Source organism: Cupressus sempervirens, chromosome 6 (assembly GCF_028749045.1).
Source record: "Cupressus sempervirens isolate cs-2001-9-10 chromosome 6, ASM2874904v1, whole genome shotgun sequence".
In the NCBI taxonomy this organism is placed as follows: Eukaryota; Viridiplantae; Streptophyta; class Pinopsida; order Cupressales; family Cupressaceae; genus Cupressus; species Cupressus sempervirens.
This window is the reverse complement of record NC_143123.1, coordinates 708,272,793-708,282,513: the sequence shown is the minus strand read 5'-3', so window position 1 is coordinate 708,282,513 and position 9,721 is coordinate 708,272,793.

Below are 9,721 nucleotides of genomic sequence, written 5' to 3'. Positions count from 1 at the left end.
AACACAGTTTGAATCCTCATTCACATAGGCGGGTGTGAGGAGTTGCTCCACTAAAAACTCATACTGTGTAGCTGCTTGGGGAATTTCCAAGAGCGAGCCTATAGTAGCCATAGCATCTGCTGCTTTGTTCTGTATTTGAGGCACTTGTGTAAACTGAAGCTTTGTAAAATGTTGGGTTAGCTAATCAACTAGCTCTTTGTAGGGTAATAGCTTTTCATCTTTGGTTTGATATTCATATAGGGCTTGCTTGATGATGAGTTGAGAATCACCAAAGATTTGTAGATCAGCAATGTTCCATTCTGCAGCTATCTTTAATCCTGCTATGAGGGCCTCATATTCAGCTATATTGTTGGTGCTAGGGAATTGTAGCTTGAAGGATTTTGGAATGTAATCTCCTTGAGGTGTGACCAACAATATTCCTGCCCCTGATCCATGAGATGTGTATGAGCCATCAAAATAAAGTTTCCATGGGGGTTGTTCTTCAATTAGACAAATATGCTCATCTGGAAATTCTGTGATCAACGGATAAGCATCTATTAGAGGTGCATCAACTAGGTGATCAGCTATAGCTTGCCCTTTCATTGTCTTTCTATCCACATACTGGATGTCAAATTCACTAAGGAGCATAACCCATTTGGCCAAACGACCTGTAAGTGTTGTTCTAGAGAGCATATACTTGAGAGGGTCAATCTTGGAGACTAGTTGGATGGTATGACTTAGCATGTAATGGAAAAGCTTTTGAGTTGAGAAAACAACTACCAAACAAGCTTTTTCCATAGGAGTGTAATTGAGTTCATAACCAACTAGGGTTCTACTGATGTAGTAGATGGCTCTTTCTTTGCTGTAGTCATCAAGCTGTGCTAGAAGTGCCCCTAGAGAAGTAGGTGTTGTTGATATGTACAAAATCAAGGGACGACCAGGAACTGGTGGAACCAAGATAGGGGGATTGATGAGATACTGCTTGAGATGGTCGAAGCTGTGTTGACATAAAGGATCCCACTTGAAGTTCTCATCCTTCTTCAGTAAATGTGAAAATGGTGTACACTTATCTGCAAGTTGGGAGATGAAGCGTCGAACAGATTGGAGCTTTCCTTGAAGAGAGTGAAGCTGTCGCAGTGTCTGGGGAGGAGGCATGTCTAAGATAGCCTTGACCTTCTTGGGGTCGATCTCTATACCTCGTTTAGAAACTATGAAGCCTAGAAGCTTGCCAGATGTGACCCCAAAGACACATTTCTTGGGATTCAGCATGAGATGATATTTGGCTAACCTATCAAAGACTTTCTCTAGGTCAGCAAGATGATCCATGAAGGTATGAGACTTGACCAAGATATCATCCACATAATCCTCCAAAATACTATGGATGAGATCATGAAAAATGGCTGTCATAGCTCTTTGATAGGTAGCCCAAGCATTCTTTAGGCCAAAAGGCATCATGTTGTAGCAAAAGGTTCCCCAAGGGGTAGTGAATGTTGTCTTATGTTGATCCTCTTCTATAATCTTGATTTGATTATACCCAGAAAATCCATCCATGAGGGACAAAATTTCATGTCCAGCTGTAAGATCTACAATCATATCTATGTTGGGCAAGGGAAAATCATCTTTTGGACAAGCTTTGTTAAGATCTCTGAAATCAGTGTAGATTCTGATGTCACCAGAAGGCTTAGTGACGGGGACCATGTTGGAGATCCACTCTGAATAGTCGATAGGTCGGATAACCTTAGTAGCTAACATTCTTTCTAATTCAACTTTGACCGATAATGCCACCTTGGGGTGCATTTTTCTAAGCTTTTGTCTGACGGTCTTGATCTTTGGATCGACTGCAAGATGATGAACTACAAGCTTTGGATCAAGCCCTGGCATGTCCTGATATGACCATGCAAATCGACCAATGTTTTCTCTTAAGACTTCAAAGAGGAGATCAACTTGGTCTTGTGATAGGGATGCAGCAATGTGAACAAGTCTGGGGATCTCTGAAGAACCAACGTTGACTTCTTGAGTATCCTCAATTAGAATAGAAGACACCTCTAGTTGATTATCTTGAGGAGGCAATGCTAAATCCTCATGTTCTTCTTGTGGCTCTGGATTTTCTTGCTGAGGGGTTCTCTTTGCTGCCTTAGCTAGTCTCAGATTCACCTTAGTTCCAATTTTGGGCGTATCAGAACTAGGTTGGGGATTTTCTCCAAAATACCCCTTGAGATCTAGCTTGTAAATATAGGCAAAATCTGGCTTTGTTTTCTTGTGAGGTGTTTCAGCTCCCATGAATCTCAGAAGCGCTTCCTCTGATGTGAACTCATCAATATGTATGATGCTTGGTTGGTCCCAATCTATGAGTTGTGGATGGGCGAGTGGTAGGTCAATGAGGTGGATGGATAGTTCTTGGAGAACAGAGTCTCCAAGGGAGATTTGGTCTAGGATATCATCGTAGGCTGTCTTTTCAACTTCGTCAGGAATGTCTTCGATTTCGACAAGGTCACGGTGAATGTTAAAAAAAGCACGACTATTCATATTGGTGCCCTCAGTTGTGGGTATGCCAAAGCCAAGACCTGACTTTGATTCCCACTTGTGTGCGTCGATGGGGTACTACATGCCTCTTTCTTCTAGTCCTATACCACCACCTTGATAGTTCCATTTGTCAGTGATGAGCTTATGTTCTTGGGGATACTTTTGGCTGAATTGATCAAGGCGTGCTTGATTTCTTTGAGGTGGATCCTTATATAACCATTTGTTGATATCTGGAGTGACCTCCTCATGAAGAGGGATTTTTGAGGATACAAAGGTTGTTGGGCCAAACTGTTTGTATTGAGGAGGTGGAATCTCCTTATCTTTGTTATATGTCAGTCATCCATGGGCATGTGGATCAAGTGGGAGTGCCCCGACAACAAATCCATCCGATAGACTATACTCTCCACAACCCTTATTATTGATCTTCATGGTAGACAGGGTAGAGGCAAGGATGGTTTCTGGGTCATTACAAGTGTGGGATGAGCTGGCGATGGATGTGCCGGAATCAATTCCAGGGCAATGGTTTGTATATGAAGCTTCAACCGCATTGCAGTAAGCAAAGGGTTCTGGATTGACATGGATGGTTACCTCAGTACCTTGATGCGGAAATTTGACGCACTGATGGTAAGTGGATGGAATGGCTTTCATGGCATGAATCCATGGGCGATCGAGGAGGATGTTGAATGGTAGGTTTAGATCAATAACATGGCAAAGTGTTTCTTGGATGACTGGCCCAACCTTGATTGGCAGCAAAATAGTTCCTTCTGTGGTTCTTTCCAAGTTGTCATAAGGTTTGATGGTGATAACCTCACTAATGATATCTGCCTTAGTATACCCAGCTTGTTTTATGAATTTTAGGGTGCAAATATTCAAGGCTGATCCATTATCTATCATTACTCTTTTCATGGAAAAATTGGATACCATGATGGCTATGCGAAGCGAAAGGGTGTGATCTGGCTTGACCACGGGTATGTTGGTGGGCTTGAAAGATAGGGCACATGAGGAGGATAGGTGTCCAACAAGATTATGAAAATCAGTAGCATTGATATCTAAAGGGACACAAGATTCTATGAGAGCACTTTCAAGGATGTTCTTGTACACAGGACTAGTGCGAAGAAGGTCTAAAATTGAGATTTGGGCTGGCATGTTCCCAAGGTGTTCCAAGATATTATACTAGCTTTTTGATGGAGCTGATGGTGTTGGTGGAACAGGTGGGCCTGCGATGTTAAATCCCACTCTTTGAGTGGTGATTGCACACTCATTGTTTGGTCCTTGGATATTGATAACATTGACAGAAGGCTCTTTCTCAGATATACAACCTATAAGGCTACCATAGTCTATATAGGATGAAGTGTGGTCATTGTTCTTCCCATGCTGTTGGTTTGGCTGACGGTGTTGGTGTTGTTGTTGTTGGTTTGGATAGGTGCTTTTCCAGGATTTTGGTTGTGGTGTGGAGGAAAAGCATTTTGATAGACCTGTAAGCTTACATTGGGAGAGGTTTGGGCACCAACAGTGATTTCCTTCTAATCAATGAGGTCCTGCACATAGTCTTTCAGTTTCATGCATCTGAGGGTAGTGTGACCTTTTACCCTATGAAATTTGTACTACTCATTATCTTTGTACCATGCAGCTTTGGATTGGCTTGGGTCAATTTGCTGGGTAGGAGGAAATTTGATGAGGTTTTCCTTGACTGATTTCTCAAAACTGACATCCAATGGCTCACCAAGGGGTGTATAGTTTCTAGGTGTAGGTTGGAATTTGAGCTTTTGTCCTGCAGCTACATTGATGGTATTAGCTTGATTGCTAGACCCTTGAAAGTTGGGTCTTGGATTGTGGTTTTGATAGCTTTGGTGATTATGCTATTGGTAATTGATAGCTTGTTGATTGTTTGGTTGATATGGTGGGTTGGACAGGTTTTGAGAAGGACCAACAATATTCACATGTCTGGTGTCAGTGATGCCATCTGTTGCAACATGCTTTTTTTTGTTCCAATACCTAGACTTGTCATTGGAATGTGATTGATTTTGGTTGGCTTCCTTGTAAATCTTGACCACACCATCTTTAATGAGTCCTTTCTCAAGGATCATTCCTTTCTCTTTGATATCTTTGTAGGTCTGCAAATAGTTCATGGTCATGTGGTGAGCCAAGCTAGGATGGGCATTATCAATAAACATTTTCACCACATGATGCTCTGGCAAGGTGCAGGATATGCGGGTGGTAAGGGTTTGCCATCTTTGCAGGTATTCAGCAAGGCTTTCTCCACCTTTTTGCTTAGTGTGGACAAGGTCAACTATTGATAGCTCTGTTTCAACAAGATGGGCATATTGGGCTATGAATGCCTCAGATAATTCAGCAAAGTTTTTAATTGTGCCATAGGGGATTCTATAAAACCATTCAAGAGCTGGTCCAGCCAAGCTTTTGGGAAAAAGGGGCAAGAGGAAGACATCATTGTATGCTACGTCCTGGCAGTGCATGTAAAATTCTTTGATATGTGTGGCAGGGTCTCCTTTTCCTTTGAATTTTTCAAATTCGGGTACCTCAAAGTGTTTGGGAAATGGTGTCATGGTAATGGCTCTATCAAATGGGTAAGGACACACATTCTCAAACTTGAATGTCTTCGGATCATTCCCTTCTTGGATGGCTTTCAGAGCTATCTTCATTTGCTCCCATTTTGAATTGATAGGTGATGGCTAGGGTGCCCCCAATGTAGGAGTGCCTTGAGGTAGGTATGTGCTAGATGGGGCCACTAAATACGAATGGCTGTGAGGGATTTGCTGATAGGGATTGTACATTGTTTGGGAAACTGCATGGTGGATGACGGGTTGTTGAGGGGGAGGTGGCGCATATTGCTACATGTGTTGCGAGGCTTGCTGTTGATATGGGATTTGAGGTCGGGAATGAGGAACATAAGCTGGCTATGGGATAAATGAATGGCTTTGTGGAGGTAAGGTATAAGATGGTTGTGAAGCTTGGGGAAAGGATCGGGGGGCTTGTGGGGTTTGACCAAGGTATGTGGGTTGTGGCCCCATTTGGGATGGTACCTACAAATAATTGGTGGTTGGCTGGATTGGTGGATTACCTCCTAGAAGTGGCATTGAAAAGTAGTTGGTAATAGGAGGTAATGGATTAGTTGGTGGTGGAGGTCGTGGGAATTGAAAGCTTGGGAATGGAACTGATGGGGTTTGATAGCTTGGTGGCTAGATTTGAAAGCTTGGTAGAGTGGTGGTGGGAGCTGGGGTTACTTGGGAGATTGGTAGAAAATTGGTAGTAGCTTGTGGGGTTTGATAGCTTTGTGGAGTGAGGGTAGTAGCTTGTGGATTTGTAGCTGATGGCACTGAGCTCCCAAGACCTACTGGAAATGATGGGATTGTGCTTTGGGTTGTAGTGAACAAGCTGGGGGTGATGAAAGGTTGATTACTTGGCCCCATGGGTGGCATCCCTATTGTATATTGCTGAGGTTGGCCAAAGATGCTAGCACTGATTTGGGAGATGGGTGGATTTGGAAGGCTGGGCTGGGGAGCAGCAGTAGCAATAGTGAAGGGGGTGAACGGTGAGGTTTTTTGGTTAAAGGGGGTTTGGAACAGAGAGGTATGAACCAAGGATAGAGTGGTAGTGGCTGGGTTGGCTTGCGGCATGGAGATTTCAACTTGGGTGGATGATGGTATGTTTGGGTCTGTTGGATCATATGGATTGGCTGGAGGCTCTTCTTTTGGCATATATTGAGGAAAATTTGGATCATAAGAGCCTATGGGTGGTGGTAGCTGCCCAAACAACGGGTGAGATGGATCTAATAATGGAGGGGGTCTTCCAAAGTCAAAGGTTCCTACATTGTCCCTTCGAAAATTAGCCATGATTGTCTCTTTGTTCTTGTCTATAATGGCATTTACCAATACTGCATTTCCTGGTTAGTTCATGAAAGCTTCAATGTCAGTAGATGATGGCATAGCTTTCTCTGGGCTGAAGGATGGCTGAGTGCTCAAGGGGGGTGAGGCTATTCAATCCAAATGATAGGGCTCCATTGTTTCTTTCTTCTTGGCTAAGTGAGTGACGGGTGGCACGAAAAATGCTCCTAGGGATGAGATGCAATAATGTTGATGGATGCAAAAGGGGGAAGGCTTCTCTATGCAAATGATTTCCTAGGTTAAGGCAAAGCTATATGAAAAAACCTAAGGAGGATTGGATTGGAGATTCTAACTTCAAAGATATGTTGCCAAAGCACGAAAGGTTTGCTTTCCTATGTGCAAGCTTGGTGGTGATTGTGTCAACTTAAGGATAGACTAATGATCCTTTAGGAAGAACACGAGATTGACCACTTGTGGATCCCAACCTTTAGCTCAAGGTGATGAGGGATAACAAGTGACAAAGCTGGATTACCCTAGACAATGCTCTGTCAAAGGGATAACCTTGGTGAGATTGATGGATTTGGAAGATTTTAGGAGTGGCAAACTTTTGGCAAAAGTGACAACAATTTTGAAGGCTTGAATGTGAGGTTTTGATTGTTGGCTAGATGGTTTGGTTCTAAATGAGATGAATGAGCTAATAATTCTTAAGGGGATAACCTAAAATGGCTGGCTTTTCTACAAAGATGACTCTAAAGTGAAGCTTATCCAAGAAGATGTGGAGAAACAAGGGGGTCTAATCATAGAAATCATGCCTAGTTGGTAAGGCATAAGCAGGATTAACTCCTAAATTTTGGCTAAATTTGATGGTGCGCTCTAACCAGGCCTCTTGAAGTGCTTTGTCGGCAGCTTTGTCCTCTACTTTGTGGAGTTTGGCAATTCGAGGACTTGGTGTTAGTTCCCTTCTCTTGGCCGAAAGTTCTTGGTATGCCTGAGATGGTTTGAGTTTAACTTTATGGAATTTCTGTTTGGGTTTGGGTTGCTCTGACATCAATTCTTGAATCTGCTTGGCTTTGAGAGACCTCAATTATTTTTCTTCAACTTGTTCAAATTCTAGGATAGGCAGTGACTACGCTAAGTGTGCCCTAAGCTAGGATTGACCAAGTCTGGCAAACATCCATTCAATAAGTAAAAGACCAAGCAATAGATAGAAACAACCAGATAGAAGTTTTGATTCCTAGAATGTGATACTGGCGCCAAGGAGTGTGTGTGTTCTACAAATGTTTCGATTAGTCACTTCAAACACATTAACATCCTAGATGGTTGTCTACAAGGTTGACAGTTGGTTTAGCTAGGGAGTCCTCAATATACCCAAAGGTACGTGAGGCCCAAATCCGTAGATGAAACCAAAAATATGTCACACAGCCGAGAGGAGCGGTAACCCACTTCTCCTCTTTCAATTCTCAAGGGTATAAAGTTCCTTGAGGCTTAGCCTGAGTGACAAAAATCTTGATTCCAAGAGAGGTGTCTTTGGATTCACCTCCCGATCTTTATACTCCGCCAGAACACTGGAGTTGAGGTCGTCCCAAGGGGTGATGAAATCCCCAAACAGGCCTCCTAAAAAGAAACAAGGTTTTGGATCCTAATCTTATGCACCCAAGATGGCCTCGAAAGACGACAAGGGGAGAGAAGACTTGGATGACCTTGGGCTAAAAAAACTGCTTGTTCTTTTACCAACTGACTCTTATGTATGCTGATCTAGACTTTGCAAGCACTCATGTTTAAGAGACAATGTTCAATTCCAACTTGAAGCGCCAACAAAACAAAATCGACTGAAGAATGAATACAAGAAGAAGAGTTAGGGTCAATAAAAAAGTAAACCCACGTGCCCGGAGGCCCTCCACGTCAAGTATCGATTAATTTCCTTTTAGAGCATTCAAGAGTTGGTGTGATTTTGTTTTAAAGCCCAAAGCAAAGATGTGTGAGACTCGATTTGTCAAGCGCGCACTCGGAGGCCCTCCACATCAATAGTTGTTCAATTTTATTGCCCAAATTTGAAGTGTGATCGATTTAATCTAGAGTTTTGATCATTTAAGAATTTTGATAAAATTAAAGCAAATGTTCAAAGACCAAGTGAGTGAGTTAGATTGTGGAACATTTAACACCTTTTTCAAGTAGACCCATCCCCATAAATGGCTCTGAGATTGCAACCAATGGTTGAATTGATGGGTGATTAGAAAAGAGGTGAGTCCAAGGAACTACTCAAGTTGATTTTTGCAAATTTGTATTTAACTTAACAAAGTTTCTTAAATGTCCAAAACTCAAACTTTACCTAGATTGCATGTGGAAAAGAGATTTGTTTTGTTCAATTTTAGAAGCTCCAAATGAAGTGTTTGATATTGCAATGGTTAATTGATCCTTGGTGTTCAAGATTGGATTTGTTGTTTTAATCATGCATTCAAGGAAAATTTGATTTTAATTCATGGCATTCAAGAGTGATTTTAGCAACATGCATTCAAAGACAAGTGGTTAAACATTCAAGTTTTTTCCTTTGAGCATTCAAGATTCAGATTTTGTGTGTTGTTTTAAAAACTTTGAAGTGCTTTGTTTTAACCTTAGATCATTCAAGATTGTTTTGGACTCAAATGTGAAAATGACTCTTTGGACTTTGGTTTTCATTCAAGATTTTGTGTTATAGTTTGCATATTTTAAGCTCAAAAATGATATTCCTAGATTATTTTGATGCATGAAAAACCTAAGAAACATTCAAGATTTTGCAACAAGACATTTGTTTGGAACAAATAACAAAGCTTTTTAGGAAAATTTTGGCAACCATTTAAGACTCTTAGTTTTCATGAGATTTTTAAAAGAACTTTAAAATATTTGCAAATGAGGTTCATTTTATCCTTGATTGATGCTTTGAGTTTGATTTAGATTTTAGTGTGCACTTAGTGTTGATTTTGAACCTTTTGAAATGGAAACTTGAATTTCTTTTTAAATTTTCAAAAATGAAGTGTTCCTAACTTTGCATGAATGCATCTAAAACCTTGATGTTGCAAGGATGCAAATGATTGGATTGGTTTAGTTTCACTTGTTAAAAGATTTTTTTTTTTTGGCAAATTTTTAATTTTTAATGGATTTAAGTATGATTTGGGGGTTCATTTTAAGCACTAAAAACAAGTGTGTATGATTTTTCTTCCTTAAAAAAAAATGGCCAAGATCTCCCACAAGAAGAAGAAGAAGAAGTAGATGGAATAAGAAGAATATAGACAAGAAGAGGAAGAAGAATTCCAAGTTCTTTGTCCACCTATAAGCTTGAAAAATCTGCAAACACTATGAGATATACTATGAGTTCCTTTGTCTTCTTCATGCTCACGTGG